The sequence below is a fragment of the Chiloscyllium plagiosum genome, chromosome 45, assembly GCF_004010195.1.
Source record: "Chiloscyllium plagiosum isolate BGI_BamShark_2017 chromosome 45, ASM401019v2, whole genome shotgun sequence".
Classification (NCBI taxonomy): domain Eukaryota; kingdom Metazoa; phylum Chordata; class Chondrichthyes; order Orectolobiformes; family Hemiscylliidae; genus Chiloscyllium; species Chiloscyllium plagiosum.
In genome coordinates this window covers 707197-733146 of record NC_057754.1, presented here as the reverse complement: position 1 = coordinate 733146, position 25950 = coordinate 707197, and the positions used below count along the sequence as shown (strand labels likewise).

The following is a 25950-nucleotide window of genomic DNA, read 5'->3' as shown; positions in this document are numbered from 1 at the left end:
TCTGGGTTAATCTGAACTTGACCAATCAGAGCATTATTGCTGTGCTGAGCTCAACTGAAACCACAATTGGTGCCAATCAAAAAGACTGTCTCTGGGGAGGATTATGTTGAACACACCCAGGTGGCATAGTGTTACTGAAAATATTACAAATTCATCTGTTCGTATTACTTGCTTTAACAAAGCCGCAAATAATGCCTTCCATGTTCGCTTTTGTAGAAGTGTCTATTTCCTCATTTTGAATTATTATCCAAAAAATTAAGAAGATGTGATTTCTTACATTGCACACCAACAGCCTCTGAACCTTTGCTTTCTGTTTTGCCACAGACTTCAGAATTGGTCAATTGTTGGACAAGCTCACAAGGAAGCAATGCTATCTCTCAACAAGTAGAAGATAATGCATAGAGAAACTTCGCTGAAGAAATATCTCAGTGCAGTACTTGAGAAATTAATATCTTGGATTGTATACTTTCAAAGTCGAACCATTAACTTGATCCATGGACCTAGGTCTAACTGACCTGCTACTTGAACTGAGGGAATTTCATTGTTCTACAATCCAAGCAACATCATCTCACGGACAAAAAAAAATGAAAAAACTCTGAGTAAGTCACCTCAATCCACCTTTTTTGTTTGGATTCTTGAGCTACCATTGTGTTTGCGTTTCCTCAATCCTATAATACTCTGCTGAGAAGGTAGCACCTCATCTTATCAGTGTGTGCGTGCATTTTTGGGATCAGCTTGGCTGATAACTAGTTTGGCCACGTACTTAAATCTGAAGCTTGATTCTAATACATGTGATATTTTGGAGTTTATGAAAGAGACTTGGTGAAAATCAATCTTTTGTGCTCCATAAAGAGAAACAAATTGACTATTTTGCTGATAAATGAGAACATTCGGGTATGGCTTGCGGGGCTTCGTTTCCAATGCTCTCCTCCTATCAAAGTTAGAACGGCGTAGCAGGGATTCTTATCCTATGATGATTTCACAATACCACTGTGATCTGCTGTTTGAGGACCATTGGTATGTTGGATCTTCATCAATATTACATTCTTCTCTTCAATCTCTTCTTAACTCTTGTCTTCATTGTGTTGTGGTGATAAGATGTTTCACATTAAGACAGTGGGTACCAACACAGCCAATAGTTGGTAAGGAAACAGCTCAGAGCAGTGAACTCTTTGATGGTCCAAACATGTGCCTTAAGACATGTTTGAGGCATGAGTGATGGTGGGTCTGAGTGATGGTGGGTCTGAGTGATGGTGGGTCCAAATAATGGGGCAAGGTCTGAATGATGGTGGTTCTGAGTAAAGGTGGGTCCAAGCGATGGAGCAAAGTCCGAGTGATTGTGGGACCACATAATGGTTGATCCAAGTAACTGGGAGACAAGTAAAATGGTCAGCAGCAACATGGATACAAAATGGGTAATTGGAAAGAGAGGGTAATGGTCAATGGATATTTTTCTGGCCAGAGGTAGGGTTGCAGTGGAATTCCCTAGGGATCGGTATATGAATCCTTGCTTTTCCTGATATATATTAATGATTTTTGTGTGCTGGGGACAATTTCCCAAAGTTTGCAGATGATGTGAAACTTGGAATTGCTGTAAACAGTGAGGAGGTCAGTGTGGAGCTCCCAATAGGACATTGACAGGTTGGTGGAGTGGGCTGATTGGTGACAGATGAGGTTCAGTACAGGGACGTGTGAGGTGATGCACTTTGGTTGGACGAACATTGAAAGACAATAGAAAATAGAGGGCACAATTCTAAAGGGATTGCAAGAGCAGAGAGACCTGGCTGTATATTCACTGAAGGTGGGACAATGGGCCAAATGGCCTCCTTTGACATTGTAACTCTTCCGTGATTTGATGGGTCATCATCTCAGAGACTCTGTGATTTGGTGATCATCTCAGGGACATTGTGATTGGGTGATTATCTCAGGGACACTGTGAATGGGTGATTATTAGAGGGTTTATCAAAGGGACACTATGGTTGGATTATTGTGTGATAAACACGTTGATTATGCGATTGCCTCAGGAACACTGTGATTGGGCAAGTGTCTCAGGGACTGTGTGATTGGCTGAATACCTCAGGGGGAGAGTGAATCCTGAGATGAGTATAAGGGCAGTAGGAGTATACAGTACTAAAAAGGGAAATCAGGAGGGCAAAAAGAGGGCATGGAATAGCTTTAGCAAATAGAGTTAAGGACAAAAATAAATACATTAAGGACAAAAGAGTAACTAGGGAAACAACAGGGCCCCTTAGAGATTAGCAAGATTGTCCATGTATGGAACCACATGAGATGGGGGAGATACTAAATGAGTATTTCATGTCAGCATTTATTGTAGAGCAGGACATGGAAGCTAGAGAACTTGGGAAAATAAATAATATTTTGAAAAGTTTCCACATTACAGAAGGGGAGGTGCTAGAGGTCTTAAAATGCATAATGACGCGGGGTGTGGAGTGTTTTATTTCTCCCTCCGATTCTATTTTGATTTAATCCCTATCCTTCCCTTCACTTTTTCGATCATGTAGGCATTTCTCCTAAAGACAAACACACTTCTTGTCACTGGTTACTTGGGTGCTTTTTCTTCCTGGTGCTGGAAAGTGAATAAAGTTTTCTGCACTCGTTTCGTCACTGTGTCCTACACAAAAAAAATGCATAAAGGTAGATAACTCCCCCGGACCTGTATAATCTATAGCCACAGGCGAGGTGCCGGAAGACTTGAGGTTGGCTAACGTGGTGCATTACTTAAGATAGGTGGGAAGGAAAAGCCAGGTAACTACAGACCGGTGAGCCTCACATCAGTGGTGGCAAAGTTGATGACGGGATTCTGACATACAGGATTTATATATATTTGGAAAGGCAAGGACTAATTAGGGAAAGTCAACATGGCTTGGTGTGTCGGAAGTCATGTCTCACTAAATTGATTGAGATTTTTGAAGAAGTGGCAAAGAAGATTGATGAAAGCAGAGAGGTAGACATTGTCTATATGGATTTCAGTAAAGTGACAAGATTTCACAAGGTAGGTTGGTTAGCAATTTTAGATCACATGGAAATTGGGGGAGCTAATCAATTGGATACAACATTAACTTGAAGGCAGGAGACAGGGAGTGATGGTGGAGTGTTGTGTTTTGGTCTGGAGGCCTCTACCACTGGTATGCCATAAGGATCAATGCTGGGTCCACTGCTTTCGTCATTTAGATAAATAATTTTAATGTGAATATCGGAGGTACGGTTAGTAAGTTTGCAGATGACACATGGTGTAGTGGACAGTGAAGATTATCTCAGAGTACAACGGGACCTTGATCAGATGGGCCAATGGGCTGAATGGCAGATGGAGTTTAATTTAGTTAAGTGTGAGGTGTTGCATTTTGGAAAGGCAAATCAGGGCAGGACTTATATAGTTAATGGTAGGGTCCTGGGGAGTGTTGTCGAACAAACAGACCCAAAGTTTCAGGTGCACAGTTCCTTGAAAATGGAATCACAGGCAGACAGGGTGGTGAAGAAAGTATTTGGCACGTTTGCCTTCATTTGTTATAACATTGAGTACAACATGTTGTGACTGTACGTGATGCCACCTTTGGAATACTGTATTCAATTCTGCTCAGACTTCTATGGGAAGGACGCTGTTAGAGTTGAGAGGGTTCAGAAAAGATTTACAAGGATGTTGAAGGGACTGGAAGGTTTGGACTATAGGGTGAGGCTGAATATACTGGGAAATTTTCCCTGGAGTGTCAGAGAGTGAGGGGTGACCATATTGAGGTTTAAAAAATCATGAAGGGCATGGATAGGGTGAACAGACAAGGTTTTTTTTCTTCCAGGGTAGGGAATTTCAAAACTAGAGGGCAGAGGTTTAAGGTGAGAGGGGAGAGATTTAAAAAGGATCTGAGGGGTAAAACCTTCATGCAGACAGTGGTTCGTGTTTGGAAATGAGCTGCCAGAGGAAGTGGTGGAGGCTGGTATAATTATAACATTTAAAATGTATCTAGACGGGATGTATCTACATGAAAAGGAAGAGTTTAGAGGGATATGGGCCAAGTGATGGCAAATGGGACTTGGTCAGATTGGGATGTCTGGTTTGGTGCAGATGAGTTTCCATGCTGTGAAACTGTGATTGGGTGATTACCTCAGGAACATTGTGATTGGATGATTACCTCAAGGACACCATGATTGGCTGATTGTGTGATGGACATTGTGATTGGGTTATTGTCTGAGAGACACTTGATTGGGTTTATTTCAGGGACACTGTGATTGTTTGATGAACAATGATTGGGTTATTGTCTGAGGGACACTGTGATTGGGTTTTTATCTCAGGGACACCGTGATTGGATTATTGAGTGAGGGATACTGTGATTGGGTTATTGCTTAATGAGAAGTCTGCTCACCCAGTGTGTACACCTGTATACCCACACACAGACATACATACATACATGTATACATATATGTTTGCTTGTACACATCAGCATGTCAGTGTACTGTGACAGTGAATGTTTGCTGTTGAACTGAAGTTCATTGAGGGCTTGGTGTATAAATTTTGTTTTCTGCTGTTTGGGACAGGTGATTGGCTGTCCCTGCCTCAGTTTCTCGAGAACATGCAGATAGTTACTGTACACTCATTCCTGTCCTCACAGTACTGCTCGAAGGCACATATTACACCAACGCTCTCTGGCAATGACAGTTCAAAGAGGTACAACAGTGAGTTTGTAATAACGTTTTGAGAGGGGGTGGGGTAGGAATCGAGTAACAGTTTCAGTGAGAGTACCGCGAGTTATCCACCATCCTCGTGAGTTTACCAGAGATGTTTGAGAAAACAGCAAAGGAGAGTGATGCTGTGGAATTTAGAGGGGAGAGTTTCGGGGCCGGAGCAGCAGAGGCCAAGCAGAAGGCTCAGAAAGTGCAGGCAAAGGTACGTCAGTGCAATTGGCACAGAGCCTGATTAGTGGGTATATCACAGCTCTCAGAGTGCCCTACAGTGAAGGATTAACATACACCTTAGTTAAAGTTAATTGTGAATGGCCTCGTGCAGTCAATAAGTGGAAATACTGAAGATGTTCCTCTACAAGGCAAGTGCGGCAAATCTCTAACACTCCAGGCCTGTAGGGTTTAATTCTTGTCTTGAAGTGTTTGAGAAAGGATAGTGGTACGGCTAGGCAGGCACTAGTCAGAGGTTGGAAGGCCTTGGGACTGCACACTGATCGGTAGTTTTAGGTGAACAAAGAAGTAATAGCTTATTCAGAAGATAGGAAAGTGTCTCCATGTGATAGTTTTCATGATCTTCAGCATCCCAGAGCAGCTTCTAACTAATTCAGTAATATTGAACAAATACCATAGTAGGGGCACAACTCCTTTTTCAGAGACAGGAGTGCGTAATCTAGGCCACTATCGAGTGCCAGCATTGAGGGAGCTCCGCATTATCACAGGGCCTGTACTGAGCGAGTGCAACACTGGTAGTGTGAGGGAGTGCTGCTCTGTTGGAGGGTCAGTGCTGAGGGAGAGCTGCACTGTCGGAGGATCAGTGCTCAGGGAGTGTCACACTGTCGGAGGGTCAGTGCTGAGGGAGCACCACACTATTGGAGGGTCAGTGCTGAGGGAGCACTTCACTGCCAGAGGGTCATTACTGAGGGAGCAATGAACTGTTGGAGAGTCAGTGCTGAGGGAATGCCAAACTGTTGGAGGGTCAGCGCTGAGGGAATGCCAAACTGTTGGAGGGTCAGTGCTGAGATAGAGCTGCGCTGTCAGAGGGTTAGTGCTGAGAAAGTGCCAAACTGTCAGAGGGTCAGTGCTGAGGGATTGCTGCACTGTTTGAGGGTCACTACTGAGGGAGTGTGGTATTGTCAGAGAGTCAGTACAGAGGGAGCACTGTGTTGTCAGAGGGTCAGTGCTGAGGGAGCCCCACATTGTCAAAATATCAGTACTAAGGGAGTGGGCACTATCGGAGGGTCAGTGCTGAGGAAGCATCGCACTGTCGGAGGGTCAGTGCTGAGGGAGCACCGCACTGTCGGAGGGTCAGTGCTGAGGAAGCATTGCACTGTCAGAGGGTCAGTATTGAGGGAGTGCCATGCTGTCGGAGGGTCAGTGCTGAGGGAATGCTGCGCTGTCGGAGGTGCCATTTTCAGATGCAACATTAAACTGAGATCCCTTGTGTGAGGGGAGGATGCAGGAAGGTGGCATAAAAGATCCCACTGTGGATACAGGCCCTGGTGTCTAGCGGCCACTATTTTTCGCCAAACCAATATCACTAAAAATATATGAAGTGGTCATTCTCACATTGCTCTGCATAAATTTCTGGACTTTCTGCAATGGTGAAAGCTGCTCTAGAAATTACTTCTCTCTCTTTAGTCTGATTAAAATCCTCACAGTGAAATAGTCAGAAAATCATCTCCTAATAGCAGTGAGAGCAGTGGAAGGTATGAGGTGTTGCTTTATTTTGATGGGTAAAGAATGCAAAGGAATGAAATCTCTTGCATACAGAGAGGTCTGTGAATAGAACTGTCAGTCAAAAGGCATCGAGACTCTCAAATTAAAGGTGTTGATTGGTAGTAATGGGGTGGGGAGGGGATCAGCAGAAATATGGCATTGGTATAGTAAAGGAAGGATTCAGCAGGCTTGATGGGCCGACTGGCCTACATTTTACCACTACTGAAGCAGATTCTATGAACTGAGAACAATTGTGTTACAAGCACTTGTAAGGTAAAATGCACAAAGGATATCTTAAAAGGGACTTTGAATTTTTAAATTGGTGATGAGTGACATCAAGCCTGCCTTCTGTTTAAGGTACAGATTGTTAATAAATAATGTTTTGCTTAAAACTGGGAAATGGAGTGAAGCTGCTGTGTTCCAGTCATTCAGACTGCAGCTTTACTGAATTTGCTTTTAAATTGAGCTGGCTAAATGTTTCCTGTTCTCTGTAAGTTGTTGTTGGGTATGGGTTGGAAGGACTAAGGAAGCAAGGAAGGTAGAATGATGTTCAGGCACAGAGTGGCCATGATCTGATTGATAGTGTGGAGCAGAGACTCAGTGGCCTCCTGCATCTCCTGTGTCCCAGTATATTCCACAGACCGTAGCGCAGTCACCAGGGCATTCGATTAGGATTAAAGAGCTGTAGGAGAAAGGATTTCATTATCTGAATCCACAATCTGGGCCAGATTACTTTGCTACTGTCCCCAGACTAGGTGAGAAGGAGCTGGATTGGCTGTACAAAGCATCCATTTCAAGCCTCACACACACACCTACAATCAGCTAAACAAAGGAGAATCCAAAGCAGCTTTCAGCTTAATGACTGACAGCGATTCTCCTCTCCAGACTCAAAGTGCTCACTACCCACCATACCCTTTCTTTCCACTCGCCCTCATACATTCATACAGTGCAGAAAAGGCCTTTCAGCCCATCGTCTCTGCACTGATATAATTACCACTGAAGATGCTCTAATCCCAATTTCCTGCACTTGTCCAAATCCTTGAATGTTATGATACTTGAAGTGCTCATGCAAGTATTTTTTTAAAGGTTGTAAGGCTCCCAGCTTGCATTACCTTCCCAGGCAATACATTTCAGATTCCACAACCTTCTGTGTGGAAATGCTATTTCTCAAATCCCCTCTGAATCTCCAGTCCCTTACTCTAAAACTATGCCGTCTCATGACTGACCTGTACTTTAAACAATCCAAGCCTACCTAGTCTCTCCTTATAACTCTCTCCATCCCAGGCAACATCCTGGTGAACCTCCTCTATACCCCCTCTCATGCTATCACATCATTCCTGTGGCGAGGTAACCAGAACTGCGCATAGTAGTCCAGCTGGGGCCTAACCAATGCTCTGTACAACTCCAACATTACCTCCTTGCTCTTCTACTCTACGCCACGATGGATGAAAGTGACCCATGCGTTGCCTTAACTATCCTACTCCCATGCTCTGTTGACCTCAGGGATTTGTGAATAATTACCCCAAGATCTTTGTTCCTCTGAACTACCCCGTGTCCTGGCATTCATTAAATACTCCCTCATCTTGATTCTTCTTCCAAAGTACAACATCTCACACTTATCAGGATTAAATACCATTTGCTATTGCTCTGTCCAATGACCAACTCATCTATATCTTACTGTAACCTACAACCATCTTCTTCACTTAACTGCCCTACCAATCTTGGTGTCATCTGTACATTTGCTTAACATTCCCTCCACATTTTCATCAATATCATTTATGTATAGAACAAAAAATAAGGGTCTTAGTACTAATCTCTGTGGTACGCTGCTGGATACCAGCCTCCAATACTCAAACAGCCTTCTACCACTACCTTTTATGTCATTTTACTAAGTCAGTTTCTGATCTATCTTACCAAGTTATATCACCATCTCACCATGGGGAGGCAATGGCCAAGTGATATTATCACTGGATTGTTAATCCTGAGACCCAGGTAATGTTCTGGGACCTGGGTTCAAATCCTGCCATTGCAGATAGTGGAATTTGAATCCAATAAAAATCTGGAATTAGAGTCTAACAATGATGAGAGAACCATTGCCGATTGTCAGAAAAACCGTCTGGTTCACTCATGTCCTTTAGGGAAGGAAACTGCCACCCTTACCTGGTAGGGCCTACACATGACTCCAGACCCACAGCAATGTGGTTGACTCTCAACTGCCCTATGGGCAATAACTGCTGGCTTGGCTATTCATCCCGTGAATGAATAAAGAAGTTTCCCTCAATTCAATATGCTTTAACCTCCTCAATCAGTCTTACACATTGAACCTTTTCAAAGGCTTTGCTAAAATCCAAATAAACTACATTAACTTAACTTCCCTCATCCACACACTTGATCACATTTTCTAAACGTTCGAACAAATTTGTTAGGCATGACTTCCCTCTGACAAAGCCATGCTGACTATCCCTAATTGACCCATGTCTTTCCAAGTGGATATTAATTCACTCCTTCAGAATTTTCTCCGATAGTTTTCCTAACGCAGAAATAAGACTCACCAATCTGTAATTTCCTGGTTCATCTCGACCACCCCTCTTAAAAAATAGAACCGCATTAGCTGTCCTCCATCCCCTGGTACTTCTCCCGTGGCCAGAGGAGAATTAAAAATTTATGTCAGAACCCCTGCAATTTTCTGCCTCACCTTCCTGGGATGCAATTCATCCAGGCCAGGAGATTTTTCTGTTTTTAACCCCGACAAAGCCTCCAATACCTCTCCACTTCCTTTGTCAAATTGTGCAAGTTCCTCACAGTCACTTTTCCTGAATTCCATACCCTCAGCTATGTTTCTTTATTCAAATTCACACATTGCATGTGAGCATCATTGGCTGCACTGTCAGGAATTATTGCCCATCCTTAATTATCCAGAACACAATGAAGAGACATTGCCGTGGGTCTAAAGTAACATGTCGACCAGACCAGTTAAGAACAGCATATTTCACTCCCTCATGGGATATTAATGAGCCACGCAGGTTTTTAACAACATATCGGCAGTGGTTAATGGTCGCCAGTAAGCTACGTTTTTACTCCTGAATTTTATTGATTTGAACCCAAGTCCCCAGGACTCTAGATTATTAGCCCAATAACATGATCACCAAGCCACAGCCTCCCCCAAACTACCTTCCCCAGAAAGGCAGCTACCAGGGATCACAGCGTTCAGTGAATGTGGAGAGAGTGGAGAAACTGGGGCTGTTTTCCTGAGTGCAGCAAGGTTAATGGGAGATATATTGAGGTGTATCTGGGGGTTGGGGGAACAAAGATTACTGTTTGGGTAAAAAAGTTGATCTTGAATTACTGCATGGATTAACTAGTGATTGTCTTATATTGCTGCTGCTGGTTTTGAGTTCCGCACTATAGGAAACATGGACTTCACATCTAACCTATTGCACCCTTTCACAATTTTAAAGATCTCAATTGGGTCATCTCTCAGTTTCTACTTTTTTTAAGGAACTGAGCTTCAATTTGTTCAGCTTTTGCTGATAGTTCTTTGTTCTGTTAATGTCGTTATGAATCCTTTCTTACGCCTTTTCCAGTGTGCCTATATTTTAAAAGTTAATTTGGTGGCCAGACCTGTACATTAACTCTGAGGGGTTTGCAGTGTGGGATACGGGGAACTGCTAGTTTTGACCAGTCAGTTGCTGGCATTGTTGTAAACGAGACTTCTTGGGGAAACGTATCTATCAAAAGCTCAAGGAGACTGCATCCTCAGTTTCTGACTCCCGGAGATGTTTGAAGGTGTCAGAGCAAGATAAGAAAGCATACGGGATTCTGAAAGTTAGAAACAAAGGCATGGAGTACAAGAGAAAGGATGTTAGCACTGAACCTTTATACACACTGGTTAGGCCCCAGCCAGAGGTTTATATCCAGCTCTTGGCCCCACACTGTAGGGAGAATGTTAAGACCCTTCCATAAGACCATACAATATAGGAGGAGAATTAGGCCATTTTGGCCCATCAAGTCTGTGTTGCCATTTGATTGTAGCTACTGTGTTTCCCAATTCCATTTTCCTGACTTCTCCCCATAACCCTTGATCCCCTTATTAATCAAGAACATGTATCTCTCTTAAAAACACCTTTGTAAAAATGTTTATTCGCAAATACACAGAAAGTACTCACAACAGAAGTACTCACTCATATTCAGCACACACACAAGGAAAGTCAAGTTCTAGCGACAAATGATGCACATAGGTAATATTTTTCTCTACACAGAAGTGCTATCACACACAACTGAGTGACTTTCCCACCACTATTTTTTTCTTTGAAATACCACCAGTAAATCACCCATGTAGCCAATCAAATATTTACTAGCAAAGCCTATTATGGGTAATACAAACCATCAAAAGTGAGGGAAAGGGTAGGGAGAGAGGGAAGGGGCTAAATCAAAATGGAATTGGAGGGCGAAGTAAAGCACTGTATCCCCATGGTGCCCACATCTCTCTAAAGGTATCAACACCGCGTGCTCCCTCTCCAAGGATATCTGGGCGCAAATATAACTGTGCAAGAGGGGCAGGCAGTCAGCAGGTACGTCCCTCTTGACAGCCCACTACCTGGATCTGTTCATAGCCAGCATGGCTGCATGAACATTATTACCAGAGTAACTATCAACAAATCACATGTTTTAAATTAGCCCTTTGAGATGGAAAGTGCTACAGACCTGATCCTCAGTGACAGTGTGGATATTTTGAAAGCTCAATACAAGATCAAATACAATATTAAAGTCACAACAGCAGTGTGGCTCAGCCTCAAGACGTTTACTAAGAAATTGAATGAAATCAATGACAGGAACCCTTCAAGTGATTTACTGGAATGGGACCAGGGTCTTCAGTGAATGTGGAGAGAGACTGGTGACACTGGAATGGTCCTCAGAACACAGAAGGGTGAGGGTGGTTGCAGTGAGATGGGACAAGTACAGAGAATGTTGGAGAAACTCAGCAAGTCTGGCAGCATCTGTGGACAGTAAATATTTTGAGATCAGAATGACTTATTAAGAGGAGCCATTCTAGACTTGAAATATTCACCCTGTTTCTCTCTCCAAAAATGTTGCCAGACCTGCTGAGCTTCTCCTGCATTATCTCTGTTTGTTTCAGATTTCCAGATTCCACAGTATTTTATTTGAAGGTTCGGGGAGAGATTGAATCGAAGTGTTTGGAATCGGGGGGGGGGGGGGGGGGGTTGTGGGGGGCTGCTGGATTGAGTCAATGAGGGACAAACTGTCCCAGAGGCAGGAAGGTAGGTCACCAGAGGGACATAGATTGAGGAGAATCAGGAATGGACCCGAGGGGGAGATAAGGAGAATGTTTTATTTGAAGCAGAGAGTTATTGTGATCTGGGTGCATTGCCTGAAAGAGCAGTGGGAGCAGTTTCAACAGGAATGTTCAAAAGGGAGGAATCAGAGAAATACCAGGAAAGGAAGAAATTGTCGAGAGCTGTAGGGGAAGAGAGTGAGGGGCAAGACTGGACTAATTAGATCTTTCAAAGAGACTAGATCAGCGGTCAACGCCATTTTAACATGTGCTTGAATGAGATAACAGACTTGTTTATGGAAATAAGGAATTTTCTATGACTGCCAAATGCTCTCTCAAGACTGTATGAAATAAACTCTAATTTTAGTACATGAGTAAAGAGTGTTTGGGACAGCATTCTCCTGAAACTTTCACAAGGAGGTGATGATCGATGTAGGTTTTAAGGAGTGGTTCTGAGGGGGTATAGAGAGATTAAGAACAATGGGAATTTAAGTATATCAGGCCATGAGGAAATGGAATATAAAAGAATGAGAAGTGACAGTACTGAAACATAGAAGATTCTTAGAGGACTTGACAGGGTAGATACAAAGAACTTGCTTCTCCTTGTAGGACAGTCTAGACCAGAAAATAGTCTCAGAACAAAGGGTAATAGAGTCAAAGATTCATGCAGCACGGAACTGTCCAAATGCCCTTGAAATGTTGTAATTGTACATTTAACTCAGACCTAAGGAGAAACTCCTTCTCCTAGAAGGTAGTGAATCTGTGGAATTATACACTGCAGATGGTGGTCAAGGCTGGGCCATTAACGATATTCAAGGCTGAGATCAACAGATTTTTAATCAGTAAGGAAATCAAGTGTATGGGGAAAAGGCAGGAAATGGAGGTGAGGATTATCAGATCAGCTATGATCTCACGAAATGGCAAAGCAGACCTGATGGGTCAGATGGCCTGCTTCTGCTCCTACATCTTATGGTCTTATAAGAGGACCTTGCATCTATACAGCACCTGAAACGACCTAAGGGCGATAGTTAAGGATATGAAGGATTAAGCATGTTGCAACATTTCACTGGGTTAAAGGCCCTCAGAAACGAAAGCTGTCACTACAAAATAGTTTCAACTGTTGAGGAATAAATGTTGGCCTGGGACATTGCATCTCATCTTTGTTACATTAATGTCCAAAAACAATTTTGCACAATGTTGCCTCAAACTAGGAACAACCGTGGGTGCAGGGGTTTAAAATCTTGCCGTCTTCCTTTTGGGGATTTGGGCTGAGATTTGGTCATGGACAAGAAGTCTCCATCCGATCCTGAGGCACAAACAACATTTGCCCCTCACTCTGCCCCAGTTGGCAGGAAGTTAGGAATCTCCAGGCAGTGGGTTGGCTGTGAGATGAGAAGGTGAAAAAGGCCGGAAAAGAAACAATAGTGTGAATGTGAGAGTAAAGGCAGAGGAGGATTGTTTTCGTAGTACTCGCCTTATCTCAGTCATTCTTTCTCTCGATTTGCTCTCGGGATGTGGGTGAAACTCGCTAGGTCGTGTTTGTTGCTGCGGAGGTAGCGGTGGGGCTCTGTACAATAATTTGCACAAGTCAATGCATGGAGTTAACCGCATTGTGTGGACAAGAGTTACATCTACAGACCGCAGCATTTGGGGGCGACAGGCTCCCTTCCCCCAAATGGCACCAGCGTGGTAACTGGCTCAGCATTTAGATAGCCATTTCTTTTCGTGGTACTGGTTCACAGATTGGAATAGACTGCCTGAAAGGGCAGGACAGGTGGACACAACCGTAGAGCTGGAGCGGGAGAAATGCTTGCAAAGGAAACATTTGTGGAGCTACAGGGGTTGTGCAGGAGGAGGGTTATCATAATTAACCCGCAATTCTGAGCTGTCTTGACAGAGAACCTGGCCCACTTGTACCTTGTAATCTAATCCTGCGTGCAGACAATACTCACTGTTAGGTTCTCTTGGTGAAACTCAAGCTATATTCAAGAAACACCAATAGACATAGTTCAGCAAGGCCTGAGACAAGAGCAAGGAGGAAAGCGGAGGAAACTAGGACTGAAGTGCTAGTATGTTGGACCAAATGGCATCTTTCTATGCTGTAAGTTTCTATGGTGTCAACCAGAGCAATGTGTAAGACTGTACACAAGCGGTTTTAGCCACAGCATCTTGTTTATTCTTTATTGCCCCAGATGTACAGGCCAGCTGTAAATAGGCCTCTGGTGCTATCTTCTCAGAAATGGAAACAGATTCAGGATTGACATTCGCACCCCAAGAACAAACTTAAATAAAGCGTGCACCTTAGCTCACTTCTGAGATTGTGGCTAACCCCTGGCCCCTCCATTCTTTTGCCTTCAGCTTGTTCAGAGACTGTACAGAGACTCTTGTATGTTGGTTAGTTCGGCTGGAATACCCAGAGCAGCCACCTTCACAGTTTGACTGTACTTCCAGCTTCTCGCCCTCCCTCCAAAGCACTGAACATCTTACCAGCCATGCCAATCACTTCTGTCAAAGTACTTGCTTACATACCTCAGAGGACGTTAAACCACATTGGTTGTGAGGCTGGCTTTCCATATCAACACAGAGCAGACAGAAAAGGTAGCCTCTCCTTCCTCTCTGCAGTCGCAACAGTGTATTCCTCACTCTGTTCTATCACTCTATGGTCTTTGCATGGTATAATCTGCCTGTACTGCTCACAAAACAAAACTTTTCACTGTATCAGGTACATTTGACAAAAATAAATCTGTTTGAATCAAATCAAATTAAATGTGCTGGTCTGTTGACCATTTTACTTATTTGAATCCCGTGATCTTCTTAAAACTGCAATCAAATGACAAACTGCGGTAGTATAGACTTCAGCTTCTCTGATTACTGGTTCAGATCCCTGGATCACCGACCCAGATTCATGGATAACTCATCCAGATTCCTGGGTTGCTAATCCAGATCTCTGAATTACCGATCCAGATACCTGGTTTACCGATACAAATTCATGGATTACCAATCCAGATCCTTGTATTACTGACCCAGATCCCTGGATAATTGTCCCAGATTTCTCAATTACTGGCACAGACTCCTATATTGCTGCTTCAGATTTCTGGCCTAGATCCCTAGTCCAGATGCCCGTAAACTGACCCAGACCCAGAGCAGGAAGAGAGCAATGCAGTGGGTGGAACAGGAAGAGGTCAGTGTAGTAAGATGAGGCAGAGGGATGGTTGTAGTAAGGAGCAATGGGGAAAGGGCTATGTGTAAGCGATAATGGGGCAGAGAGGGGCAGTGGCATAGAGACATGATCCGGTAAGGGACTAGTGAGCTGGAGGGAGGTGATAGAGCAGTAGGAGGATAAATGTGTTTTTAGAAGGCAGTTGGACTGAGAGTGCAATGGTAAGGAGTAGTGAACCAGAGGGAAGGGTGTAGAATGAGGGCAGTGTTCTGAAAGAGGAATTTTGTAAAGAATAACGAGGCAGACAAATTGTAATGTAAGGTTTGTGATTTATTTACCTGGATATATAATATCATTTAATTTAGAGTTTGGATTTTGAACAAGTGAATGCGGGTTTTGGTCTATGTGCATGAAGACATTTAATAATTAACTCTTTCATCTTTCATGAATCATGATTTTAAATAAATGCAAACAGATTCAAGAACAGCTTCTTCCCTGTTGTTATTAGACTCTTAAATTTGTACCTAACATTGATCTCACTCTCTGTGCACCTTCCTTGCGGCCGTAACATTGTATTCCTCGCTCTGTTCTATTCCCTTAATGCACTTTGTATAGTATGATCTGCACACAAAATAGAACTTTTCACTGTACCTAGGTACATGTGACAATAATAAATCAAATTAAATCAATATGTGTCAGAGAGCAGGTAACTGAGGCCCTCCTGGAGTGGTAATGTGAATTTGTTTATATATGTCAGAGTTTTACAATCAGAGGTGGCGAACATTGAAAGGCACTAGCTCATTTTTTGGTTTAGAAAAATCAAGAAATTATTCTTGCTTAGGAAAGACCTAAGAAAGCTTTTGGGCAGTTTGCAGAATACCTGGCTGGGGTCAGTTTCAGTTTGACCTGGAGAAAGAAGTTAGTTTAGTACAGTTTTAAGAAATAAGTTACTTCGATGTAAGAATCTTAATTTGAAAATTCTACGCCAGAAGCGTTTATTGGTTAGAACTCTGATGGAATTATTGAACCTGGGAAAATTTAAGGTCATTTGAGTGAATAACTAAGAAAAAGGCCATCAAGTTCTCAAGACTGGGAATTGAAAGAAATGTATACATGTGAAAGAAAGGGGAACTTTCCCTGATATTTAAGTACAATAATGTGACGGTGGTGGAAATAGATATAAATTTTATTTTGTTTTGGGTTTGAAATCTTTCAAATTGTGTTATGTATAAATAGCTTGATTTGTTCCATTCTATCTTCATTTCCTTAGTACAATAAACTTCTGTTTTATTGTTAAAAACAAATCTGCAGCATTGTGCACTTATGTTTCAGTAAAAGACAACCACGTTAAAAATAATTTGATCTATTGAGGCAGTTTTCAGTCTGGGATCTGACCTATCCAGTAGTTACATCAGCTGGGATCCTAACAGTAAGAGGACAGTAGGACAGAGAGAGAGAGGATTGTGGAACATTGAAGGGAGTATAGTAAGCAGGCACTGGGAAAGAGAGACATCAGTGTGGTAAGGGGGCAGTGTGGGGGGGGGGGGGGGCAGTTCAAGTCAGCCACTCTGAAAGCAAGCTGTGAGGGGTGTAGTCATGTGTAGGTGTCTGCAATCACTCTGACCAATACATAAGCAGTTCACCAAAGGAATAAAACACTAGGGCAAAGGTTTTCATAAATCATAGATATTTGCATATCTTTGTCCCACAGGCATTGAATCATTCATTTAGTGATACAAACTGAACTCACAGAAATATCAGCAAAAGCTGAGATTTATACCAAATGCATTTGATTTGAAAGTTGCCACAGTCCCGACTGTATGTCTTGATGAAGGCATCTTGATGCTATTCACATTTGAAATTCTATGGTTTATCAGGAAGGGGTTTGAATGAAGTGGCATTTGCAGAGACAGGAGGGTCAGTAACCAATGAGGGGAATTGAGTCAGGAACCCAAGGGGGAGATGAGGAGAATGGTTTTCTTGATGAAGTGAATTGCTGTGATCAGGGAGATGCTGCCTGAAAGGGCAGTTGGTGATTCAATAGGAACATTCTAAAGGGGAGGCTGAATAAATACTTGAAAAGGAGAAATTTGCGGAGTTTGGAGATGATGGTGGAAGAGATAATTGTTGTATTGTCACCAGCTACTAGGCTCAAACTAACGTTCTGGGGATATGGGTTCCAATCCAATCACAGCTACTGCTGGAATTGACATTCAACTAGCTCTGGAATTGGAAGCTGGTCTCAGTGATGGTGGCCATGATAACAATGATCAATTGTTGTAAAAACCCATCCACGTCACTCATGTCCTTCAGAGAGAAATCTGCCATCCTTACTCCGTCTGGCCTACATCTATCACCTGACCCACAGCAATATGGTATTCTCTTAATTGCCCCCTAAAAAGCCGAAGTAGCTCAGTAAGTTCAAGGTTCATTAGGAATGTGTGATAAATTATACCCACATTGCATATGAGATTTTCTCTTCACTAAGTTTCTGTTGCTGGCTGAGTAACGTCAATCTAATGATTTTACAAAGTGATTATTAAAACCAAATAATGGAAAATCACAAGGATGTAATAACAGATTAATACCGAGATTATGGTCTCTGAATTGCTGCATAACAGAAGCTGCGGCATCACAGGAAATGAAGCCAGAGATCAGAATATTGTCAGGTCAAAGAATAACTATTGTAGGTTTCACATATCTTCTCCAAACATTAACACCTTGTATAATGAGTGGCAATTAACAATGTCATATTGCACATCTAAACTTCCTGGTATGAAAAATATTTTCAAGGTTGTTTTTGTTACGCAGAGAACACAACCAAATGTACCCTTATAATTCTGTAATGTGAATTTATTTTCATATAGATGGTTTGCCTTCGATCAAAACTAGCAACTGAAATCAAAGTATTACCGTGTGAAAGTTATATTAATCCCTGATGTTTGAAATATTAATGATTTGTGACTGGTTTGAACAAGCATTTCCACCTTACATTTTGGTGTCCCAATTTAATATAGAAAAACAGAAACACCTGCATCTAATCTTGTTTAGACCTGACTCGAAGTTCATGTGAACAGCTCCGGTCTCCAGATGGTAAAAAAAATAGACGTTTTGGACAAAAAGTCTAAGAGGTTGACAAGGATAGGTTCTTTATTTGAGAAGCTGCATCATTTCGGAAAGACTGAACAGAAAAGGCTATAGGGTAACCTAAAAGAGTTTTCAAAAGAATGAAGGAGTTTGCAAAGTGTGGATGTTGAGAAGATGTTTCCAATTGTCAAGGACCAGCGCGCCATCAATATTAATCAGTGACTAACCAATCCAATCGGGAATTCATGAGAAACCTCTTCACCCAGACTGTGGGGAGAATGTGGAACCCACTCACACAGGGAGTGGTTGAGGTGAATCTTTTTGATACAATTAAAGGGAGAAGTTAGATACAGGGGAATGGGGATAGGGCTATGGAGTGAGATGAAGAAGGGTTGGGAGGAAGCTCATACAGAGCAGAAAAAAAACAGAAGATGGGCCAAGTGGCCTGTTTCTGTACAGTATATTCTGATAGGACACTGCATGTATGGCCAGAAAATCTAATAACAGAAACTAAAAACAAAGCAGCTTCCACTGTGGCCTTTGAGTGACGGGCATCCTGAGACTTTTCTATGAGTTTGGTAGGCCCCATGAGACCCACGCCACATTTACAGAGGCGGCAAAAGTTTTTAATCTCATTTGCAACAAAAAGAAAAAATTCACTGTGGTTTCCAACAAAATTACCTGCAGGAAAATGTAGGCTGCTTCTTGGTATTTTTTTCTCATATATTTCTTAGCAGACGTCTTGCTGACTTCTATGAGAGTGAAGAGCATTTAATACATGTTTCAGTCTCATCAAAAGGAGTTGAGGAACAGGTTAGGGCCTGGAGGTTGCAGTGAAAAAATGAAATAACAACTCCCAGAGTTGTCTCATTTTATTTTACTGCATTTATTATTCCTCAGCATTGTACCAACTTTGTTCGAGAAATGGTTTGAACACGAGATAAGATTCAAGATCCAAATGCATGGAGGGAGAGGAGAAAGTGGAAGATGAGGGAGAAAACAAGAGAAAGGGCAAGAGATCAGACAAAGGGAGATCAGAGGAAGGGTGGAGGAAAATGGGGAGATGAGAAAGAGGGAGAGAAGGAAGGAAAGAGAGGGAAGGGGAGATGATGAGAAGAGAGGCAAGGAGGGGAGAACCGCAGAGGTGAGGTGAAGAAAAAGTGAGTGAAAATGGGGAAATAAGTGGAGAGAAGCAGAAGCAAGGAAGGGGAGGGCAACAGATGAAGGGGTGTCAAGGAGGGGGCAACCTGAGGAGTAGAGAGGTGGGGAGGGGAAGTTGCATCCGCTGTCTCACCGAGTAGAGGGTGTCGAATTGTTGCTGTGAGCTCAGGCCCGGTGATTCTGAAACCAGCCCTCGTGACTGATGCCGGAGGAGGAGCGGACCAACACTTACTGAGAAAAACAAACTAGTGGAATGGATTGGGTTCCTTTCTCCTCCATTTCCTTCTCCTATCTCTCAAATGTGCCACGTGAGTACAGCATCAATTTGTCATTAGGGAGAGCATGATCGTTTTTTAAAATATAATTAGCATTTAGTTTGGTGGAGAGAGTGGAGTTGACAGGATTGTTCCCCTTAGAGCAAAGGCGATTCAATGGTTTATCGGGTAGGTCCTGGATTGAGTCAATGGGGGAGAAACTGTTCCCAGAGGCAGGAGGGTCAGTCATCAGAGGGAAGCGATCTGGGAAAAGAACCTGAGGGGGAGATGAGGAGAATATTTTATTTGAGGCAATGAGTTGTTGTAACCTGAAACATGCTTCTGAAAAGGCAGGGGAAGCAGATTCAACAGGAACATTCAAAAGGTGTCTGGGTGGGGGGAATACTGGGAAAGCAGAAACTTGCAGGTCTGTGTGGGAGAGACTAGGTGTGAGGAGAGCAGGTAATAATTAAATAGATCTTTCAAGAGTAAATACAGGCCTGAGGGAATGAACGGCCTCCTCTTATGTCGTGTCATTCTATGAATGCCAAGGCTAAAAAGCTATTTCAGGCTCTATGTACTTCACATTTCAACTGAGCTGGGAATGGAATGGGGAGCAAAAAGCTTAAGGATTTATATGAAAATTATGAAAACATAAAATTGGAAAAAGGTTAATTAAAAATGTAAAACATTATTTAACAAATACATCGTAATATTTATGAATAATACTTTGCTTTCTGGGCTGGAACATGGTTGGAATTAATTGCCATTTGAGATTGTTAGTGACTAACTGTGTTTCTGGTGCTCAGTATTAAGGATGACGAGGCGTTCACAGTCTGGCTGACTGTTGTTCCAATGAGACAACAGGAAGGTAGGAAACCAAGCTGTGCTGAGATATGACACACCCCAGATAAATACAAATATTGCTTTTAAAAGGAGAACAGTTTGAAACATTCAAACAAATCTGTCAGATAAATAGACAGAAACTATTTCCCTTGGTGGGTGGAGGGTAGATGTGGTGTGGAGGGGGGAGGAATCTAGAGCAAACGGGAAGAAATTTTTAAATTCTAGTCAGGCTGTTCAGGGAGCAATTTCTCACTCAAAGGGAAGGGAGAATATGGATCACCCCCCCCCCCCCCCCCCACCCCCACAATAAATGACCTGTGGAGGCTGAGAGTCAACTGGAGAGAGTTTTCAAGGCTGAGACTTTCTGAAGTTTTTGTTGGATATGGGTATTCGACTATATTGAGCAAAGCTGGGTAAACAGTTGGTATACAGATTGCTGTGAATGGCAGAACGAGATTGCAAGGCTGTATGCCCTTTTCCTGAATAACATTTGTGTTAATTACAGTCAGATCCATCAGTTTCTCACTTGACAAATATAAACCTGCAAGCCTTCAGTTTTTTTAGGACAGAAATGGCTTTGCAGTGAAAATTGCTGACATATTGAACAGCATCAATCAGATTCAAGTTCTTAATAACAAAGGGAATTGTTAAAAACAAAACTCAAACTCACTACAGATCTGATCCCGAGCTTGTGTGCTGGTAGTTTATTATAATGTGGTGGGAAAGGAGGCAGTGGTGAGAATCAGAGAAATTATATACCACTAAAGGAGCCCATCGAGTCTGTACCTGCTCTCTGAAAGAGTTGTCAAGTTAGTTCCACACCCCCCCAACCCTTCCCTCTAGCTTTGCAAACCTTTTAAGTGTTTACCCAATTCTTTTCTCAAAGTTTCTGTTGAATTTGAGCAGCACCCTCCCAGATCACAACATTCTCCTCCTCTTCCCCTCCCTCGTTCAAGGTCTATTCCCAATTCTCTTCATCCCGCGTCACTCTGGTGACCGACTTTCCTATCGCTGGGAGCAGTTTCTCCCTCATTGACTCGATCCTACAGCCCCCTTTTTGATTCTGAACGCCTCGATTCAATCTCCCTCCAAACCTTCTCTGCCCAAAGGGAAGCAATGGCAGCTTCGCAACTAACTTATTTATCAGTGCTTTAGTTTATCCATTTTTATGCAGATTTACTGTATTTATGAATTAGTGTTGCTTTAATTGCAAAGCTGGCTAATTATTTTTGTGATGAGAACAGTCCTTTGGGATTGTTTGACATTTACAGCAGATGTATCCATTAACTCCTCTCATGTAGACAATATTTAAATCAAACTCAGGAGAGAGAGAGAGAGAGAGAGAGAGAAGAGGTGAATGGTCTCTGGTTTTGTCTAGGGACTGCTGTATTTAGAAAGATGAGTATTTCAGTATTCCTGTTACTACTGGAAATCAGGAACATGCTCTCCTAGCTGACCGTTTCACAAAAATGATATGGTACAGAACGATGCATTTTGCACTTGCTCTCTAAGCATTTTCACTTGGTGCTAAGCACTTGCCTTTCTCACATAACCCTGCTCATTCATTTCTATTTAATCATCCAATGTTGCCTTGACTGTTTCAGCTGAACCTGCCTCAGTCACCCTTCGAGGCAGTCTGTTCCAAACCCTAGCTACTTGCTATCTGAGATAGTCTCACCTCATACTCGCTTCTTTTACAAAACATGTCAAAACTCATTGAGGAGAAAGTGAGGTCTGCAGATGCTGGAGATCAGAGCTGGAAATGTGTTGCTGGAAAAGCGCAGCAGGTCAGGCAGCATCCAGGGAACAGGAGAATCGACGTTTCGGGCATAAGCCCTTCTTCAGGAAATCCTGAAGAAGGGCTTATGCCCGAAACGTCGATTCTCCTGTTCCCTGGATGCTGCCTGACCTGCTGCGCTTTTCCAGCAACACATTTCCAGCTCATGTCAAAACTCATTCTCAATCATTGCACATCCAGGAACAACTTCTGCACCGACCCCTGAGGTTTTGAAAACTCCCATCAAATGCCACCTTAGCCATCCCCCCTGCAAAGAAAGCAGTACGAATGTCTCAAATGTTTCCTTATGATTGAGGCTGAAAACACTCTTGTAAACCTTTCCTGCTCTCTCTCCAATGTGTTCTTTCTTATAATGCAGCACACAGAACCACACATAATACTCCAGCTGAGGTCTAACCAGTGTCTCATATAGGTTCACTGACATCATCCTGCTCCATACTCCTATTGATAAAGATTAGAATACTGTATAGTCCATTAACAGCTCTCTCTATCTTTCACCTTTGTACAAATACACCCAGGTCTTGCTGTTCTTGCACACCCTTCAGAATAATACCCTTTATTTTATACTGTCGCCCAATGTTCCTGCGAACAAACGGCATCACCTCACACTTCTCCACATTTGAAATAACTGCATAGAGGCCAGTATTCCATCACCAAGTCACCTTTTATTTACTTGTGCACAGTACACGAACTGTGACCGGCCAGCTTGGAGTCAGTCCTCAACTGAGGAGATTCTAAATCCCCTGTTTATATTTCTTTCCTTTTTCAAATTCCTATGCTTCCCCTACACTATTGCCATACAGCTCCCCCGGTTATATGTTATTTTGTTTTTTTTCCCCTCTGTCACCAAGTCACCCTTTATTTTCTTGTGGCCAGTCAGCTCAGAGTCAGTTGCCTGAACTGAGGAGAACCTAAACTCCTGATTAAACTTTCTTTTTTCCCCCGGTTATTTATTTTTTGTTTTTTTTTAAACTGAGATTCTAAATCTCCTGGTTTTATTTATATATGTATATATCCCCACACTACCACCAAACAGTGGCAGTGTTTATTTTTCCCAGCACCTATGTCGTGTAAGTGTAGGACACAGTGAAAAAACGAGTAAGGAAATCTGTATTCATATTCCACCACCAGGAAGAATGGAAACACCAGAGTGGCCAGTGACAGGCAGAGCCCTTCTCAACAAAGGGCAATGTTGCATGATTAAAGGTGAAGGGGAGGGCAGGGACTAAATCAAAATACAGCTGGAGGGAGAAATAAAACACTCCACTCCCCGCGGTGCCCACTTCTCCCTGAAAACATCGAGGGTGTCCCAGAACTGAGGACATTCTAAATCCCCTGTATGTATGTATATATCTATATATATATATATGTTTTTTTTCTCTTTTCTTTCTTCTCCTGTTTATATGTTATTTTCTTTGTAAATCCCCGGTTATATTTTTACATTTTTTTTTATTTTCCTAGTTACATTTTTTTCTTTGTAAATCCCATGGTTATAGGTTTTTTTTCCTGTCGCCAAATCACCCTTTATTTTCACATTCAGAGTAGTTGACAGTGGTCCAGGTTCCTCAAAGCCAGCTCTCTGAATGAACAGCATGTCTGACACTCCTGTTTATTTTATTTTTTCTTTTTTTCTCTTTACTTCTGCCTAACAGCAGTAGTGGTTATTTTCCCCCAGTACCCACGCCGTATGTGTACCGATGTAGGACACAGTGAGGAACAAGTGCGCAAATCTTTATTTATATTCCACCACCAGAAGGAAAGGAAACACCCGAGTGGCCAATGACAAGCAGTGCCCGTCTCGACAAAGGGCAATGCTACGTGATCAAAAAAAGTGAAGGGAAGGACAGGGATTAAATCAAAATAGAGTTGGAGGGGGAGATAAAACACTCCACACCCTGCGATGCCCATTCTTCCTAAAAGCTTCGAGGGTGTTGGTCGACACTGCACGCTCCTTTTCCAGGGACATTCCTCGGGTTATATATTTTTTTCTTTTCTTTCTTTTCCTGATTATATATTTTTTTTCTTTGTAAATTCCCTGTTATAACAGTCAGCGAAGGCTTTCCTGATTGGCTCAGTTTAACAACCCCAATCAAGGATCTCATAGTCAACAAGATTCGGCTGGTCACTATAACACTGAACTTCATCTGCTATCTCTCTGCCTACTCAACAACTTTTCTATGTCCCTTTGTATGTTTACATTGCTCTTCTTATGTCTGTCAATGCTTCATCCACAAACGCTGAAATTGTCCTCTGCACAGCAAGATCTAGATGATTTCTATTTATCAGGAAAACCAAAGGTCACAATACTGACCCCTAGGTAACACCACTACAAACCTTCCTTCAGCCTGAAAAATAGCCATTGACCATTACTCTCTGTTAGTGATCCTTTAGCCAATGTTGCATCCATCTTCCTACTGACCCTTTTATTCCATGACACAGGTCTGGTGTGTGTGTATGTGTGTCATAATTCTCTATGTTACCTCTTCAAACATCCGCAGGAAATTAGTTAGACACCATCTTAGATACAAATCCATGCTGACTCATCTGAATCAACTCACATTTTTACAGGTGACTATCGAAAATTAATTTCTAGAGGTTTGTCCATGACCAAAGTTTAAGTGAATGGTAAGTAAATGCTGATCATTGCCAGTGCTCCTGCAATTTCCATTCTCACTTCTTTCAATGTCCTTTGCCGCATCTCATGTGGTCCTAGTTCCTCATAACTTTAAGCAGCACCAGCTTATCCAATACCTCCTCCTTATCAGTTTTAAACCTTTCTAATGATTGAGGTTCCTCTGCTGTTACCATAGTCTGGACAGTATCTGCCTTGTACCCAACAGCAGAGTAATAGAGCTTTGGGTCATCCAATCCATGCTGACCTATCTACACTAACCCTACTTTCCAATCCTACTTCCAGTTGCCTTGAATGTCATTGAATGATGTAATGGAAACAATTTGGAAATTTACTCAGGTATGTCCTTGACACAAGAACCTGGACAAATTTAACTGGCCAATTACTACCTCACTAGTCTTCTTAGGAGGTCTGGAAGAGCCATGGGGTTCAGATTAGGGACAGGTTTGGGACTAACAGAGGATAAGAGGCCGTGGGTATGGACTGGGGATGTGGAAGCACACGATGAATATCAGATGGTGATACAAGTAAGAGGAACTCATTATTCGGGATTCAGAAGGCAAGGCTTTTCACTATTATCAGAAGTTGGTGTAATTTAGGATTTGTCTGTTTCTGAAACAGCTGGAGCTGATGGGACAGAATATTTTTGACTTCGTTCATCCCTATGACCAGAGGGAACTTCAGGAAGCGCTGGGGTTTAAACAAGGTGAGAATGTCCTGTCAAACCCATTTAAAGTGAGGAGCGCCACACTGTCAGAGAATCAGTGCTTAGGGAGCACTGCACTATCAGAGGGTCAATGATTAGGAGTGCAGCACTGTCAGAGGCTCAGGGCTGAGGGAGTGCCGCACTGTCAGAGAGTCAGTGCTTAGAGAGCACCGCACCGTCAGAGGGTCAATGCTTATAGAGTGCAGTACTGTCAGAGGGTCAGTGCTGAGGGAGTGCAGCACTGTCAAAAGGTCAGTGCTTAGAGAGTGCCACACTGTCAGAGGTCAATGCTTAGGGAGGACTGCACTATCAGAGGGTCAATGCTTAGGAAGTGCAGCACTGTCAGAGGGTCAGTGCTTAGGGAGTACTGCATTGTCAGAGAGTCAGCGCTTAGGGAACACCACACTGTCAGAGATCAGGCTGTGTCACTTTTCCTACTGACTTGGAGACATAGTGCTGTACGTAATTCTCCTGAATATAACCTCAGAAGATCTGTTCCTCACTGTCCCCTGCACTAACACTATCCCGGTCCATATATAGGTACTTAATGTTTCCCATTATAATTACTCCATGGTTGTTACATCTCTGTCTGTAATTTCCTTTCA

The 25950-nt window shown here is 42.6% G+C and overlaps 1 protein-coding gene across 2 annotated transcripts in view; it reads left to right on the top strand.

Annotated features, from left to right (window-relative positions):
- Positions 1 to 389: 389 nt before the first annotated feature.
- The window catches only part of LOC122543785 (transcriptional-regulating factor 1-like), an 88008-nt gene continuing 62447 nt past the window's right edge, over positions 390 to 25950 (top strand). Inside the window, exon 1 of one of the 2 annotated variants that reach the window (XM_043682554.1) lies at positions 390 to 599. The gene's annotated coding sequence lies outside the window, so the exon portion shown is untranslated. Of the gene's footprint in view, positions 600 to 4657; positions 4679 to 25950 lie in introns of those variants that run through there. The other variant, XM_043682555.1, reaches the window with a different exon arrangement.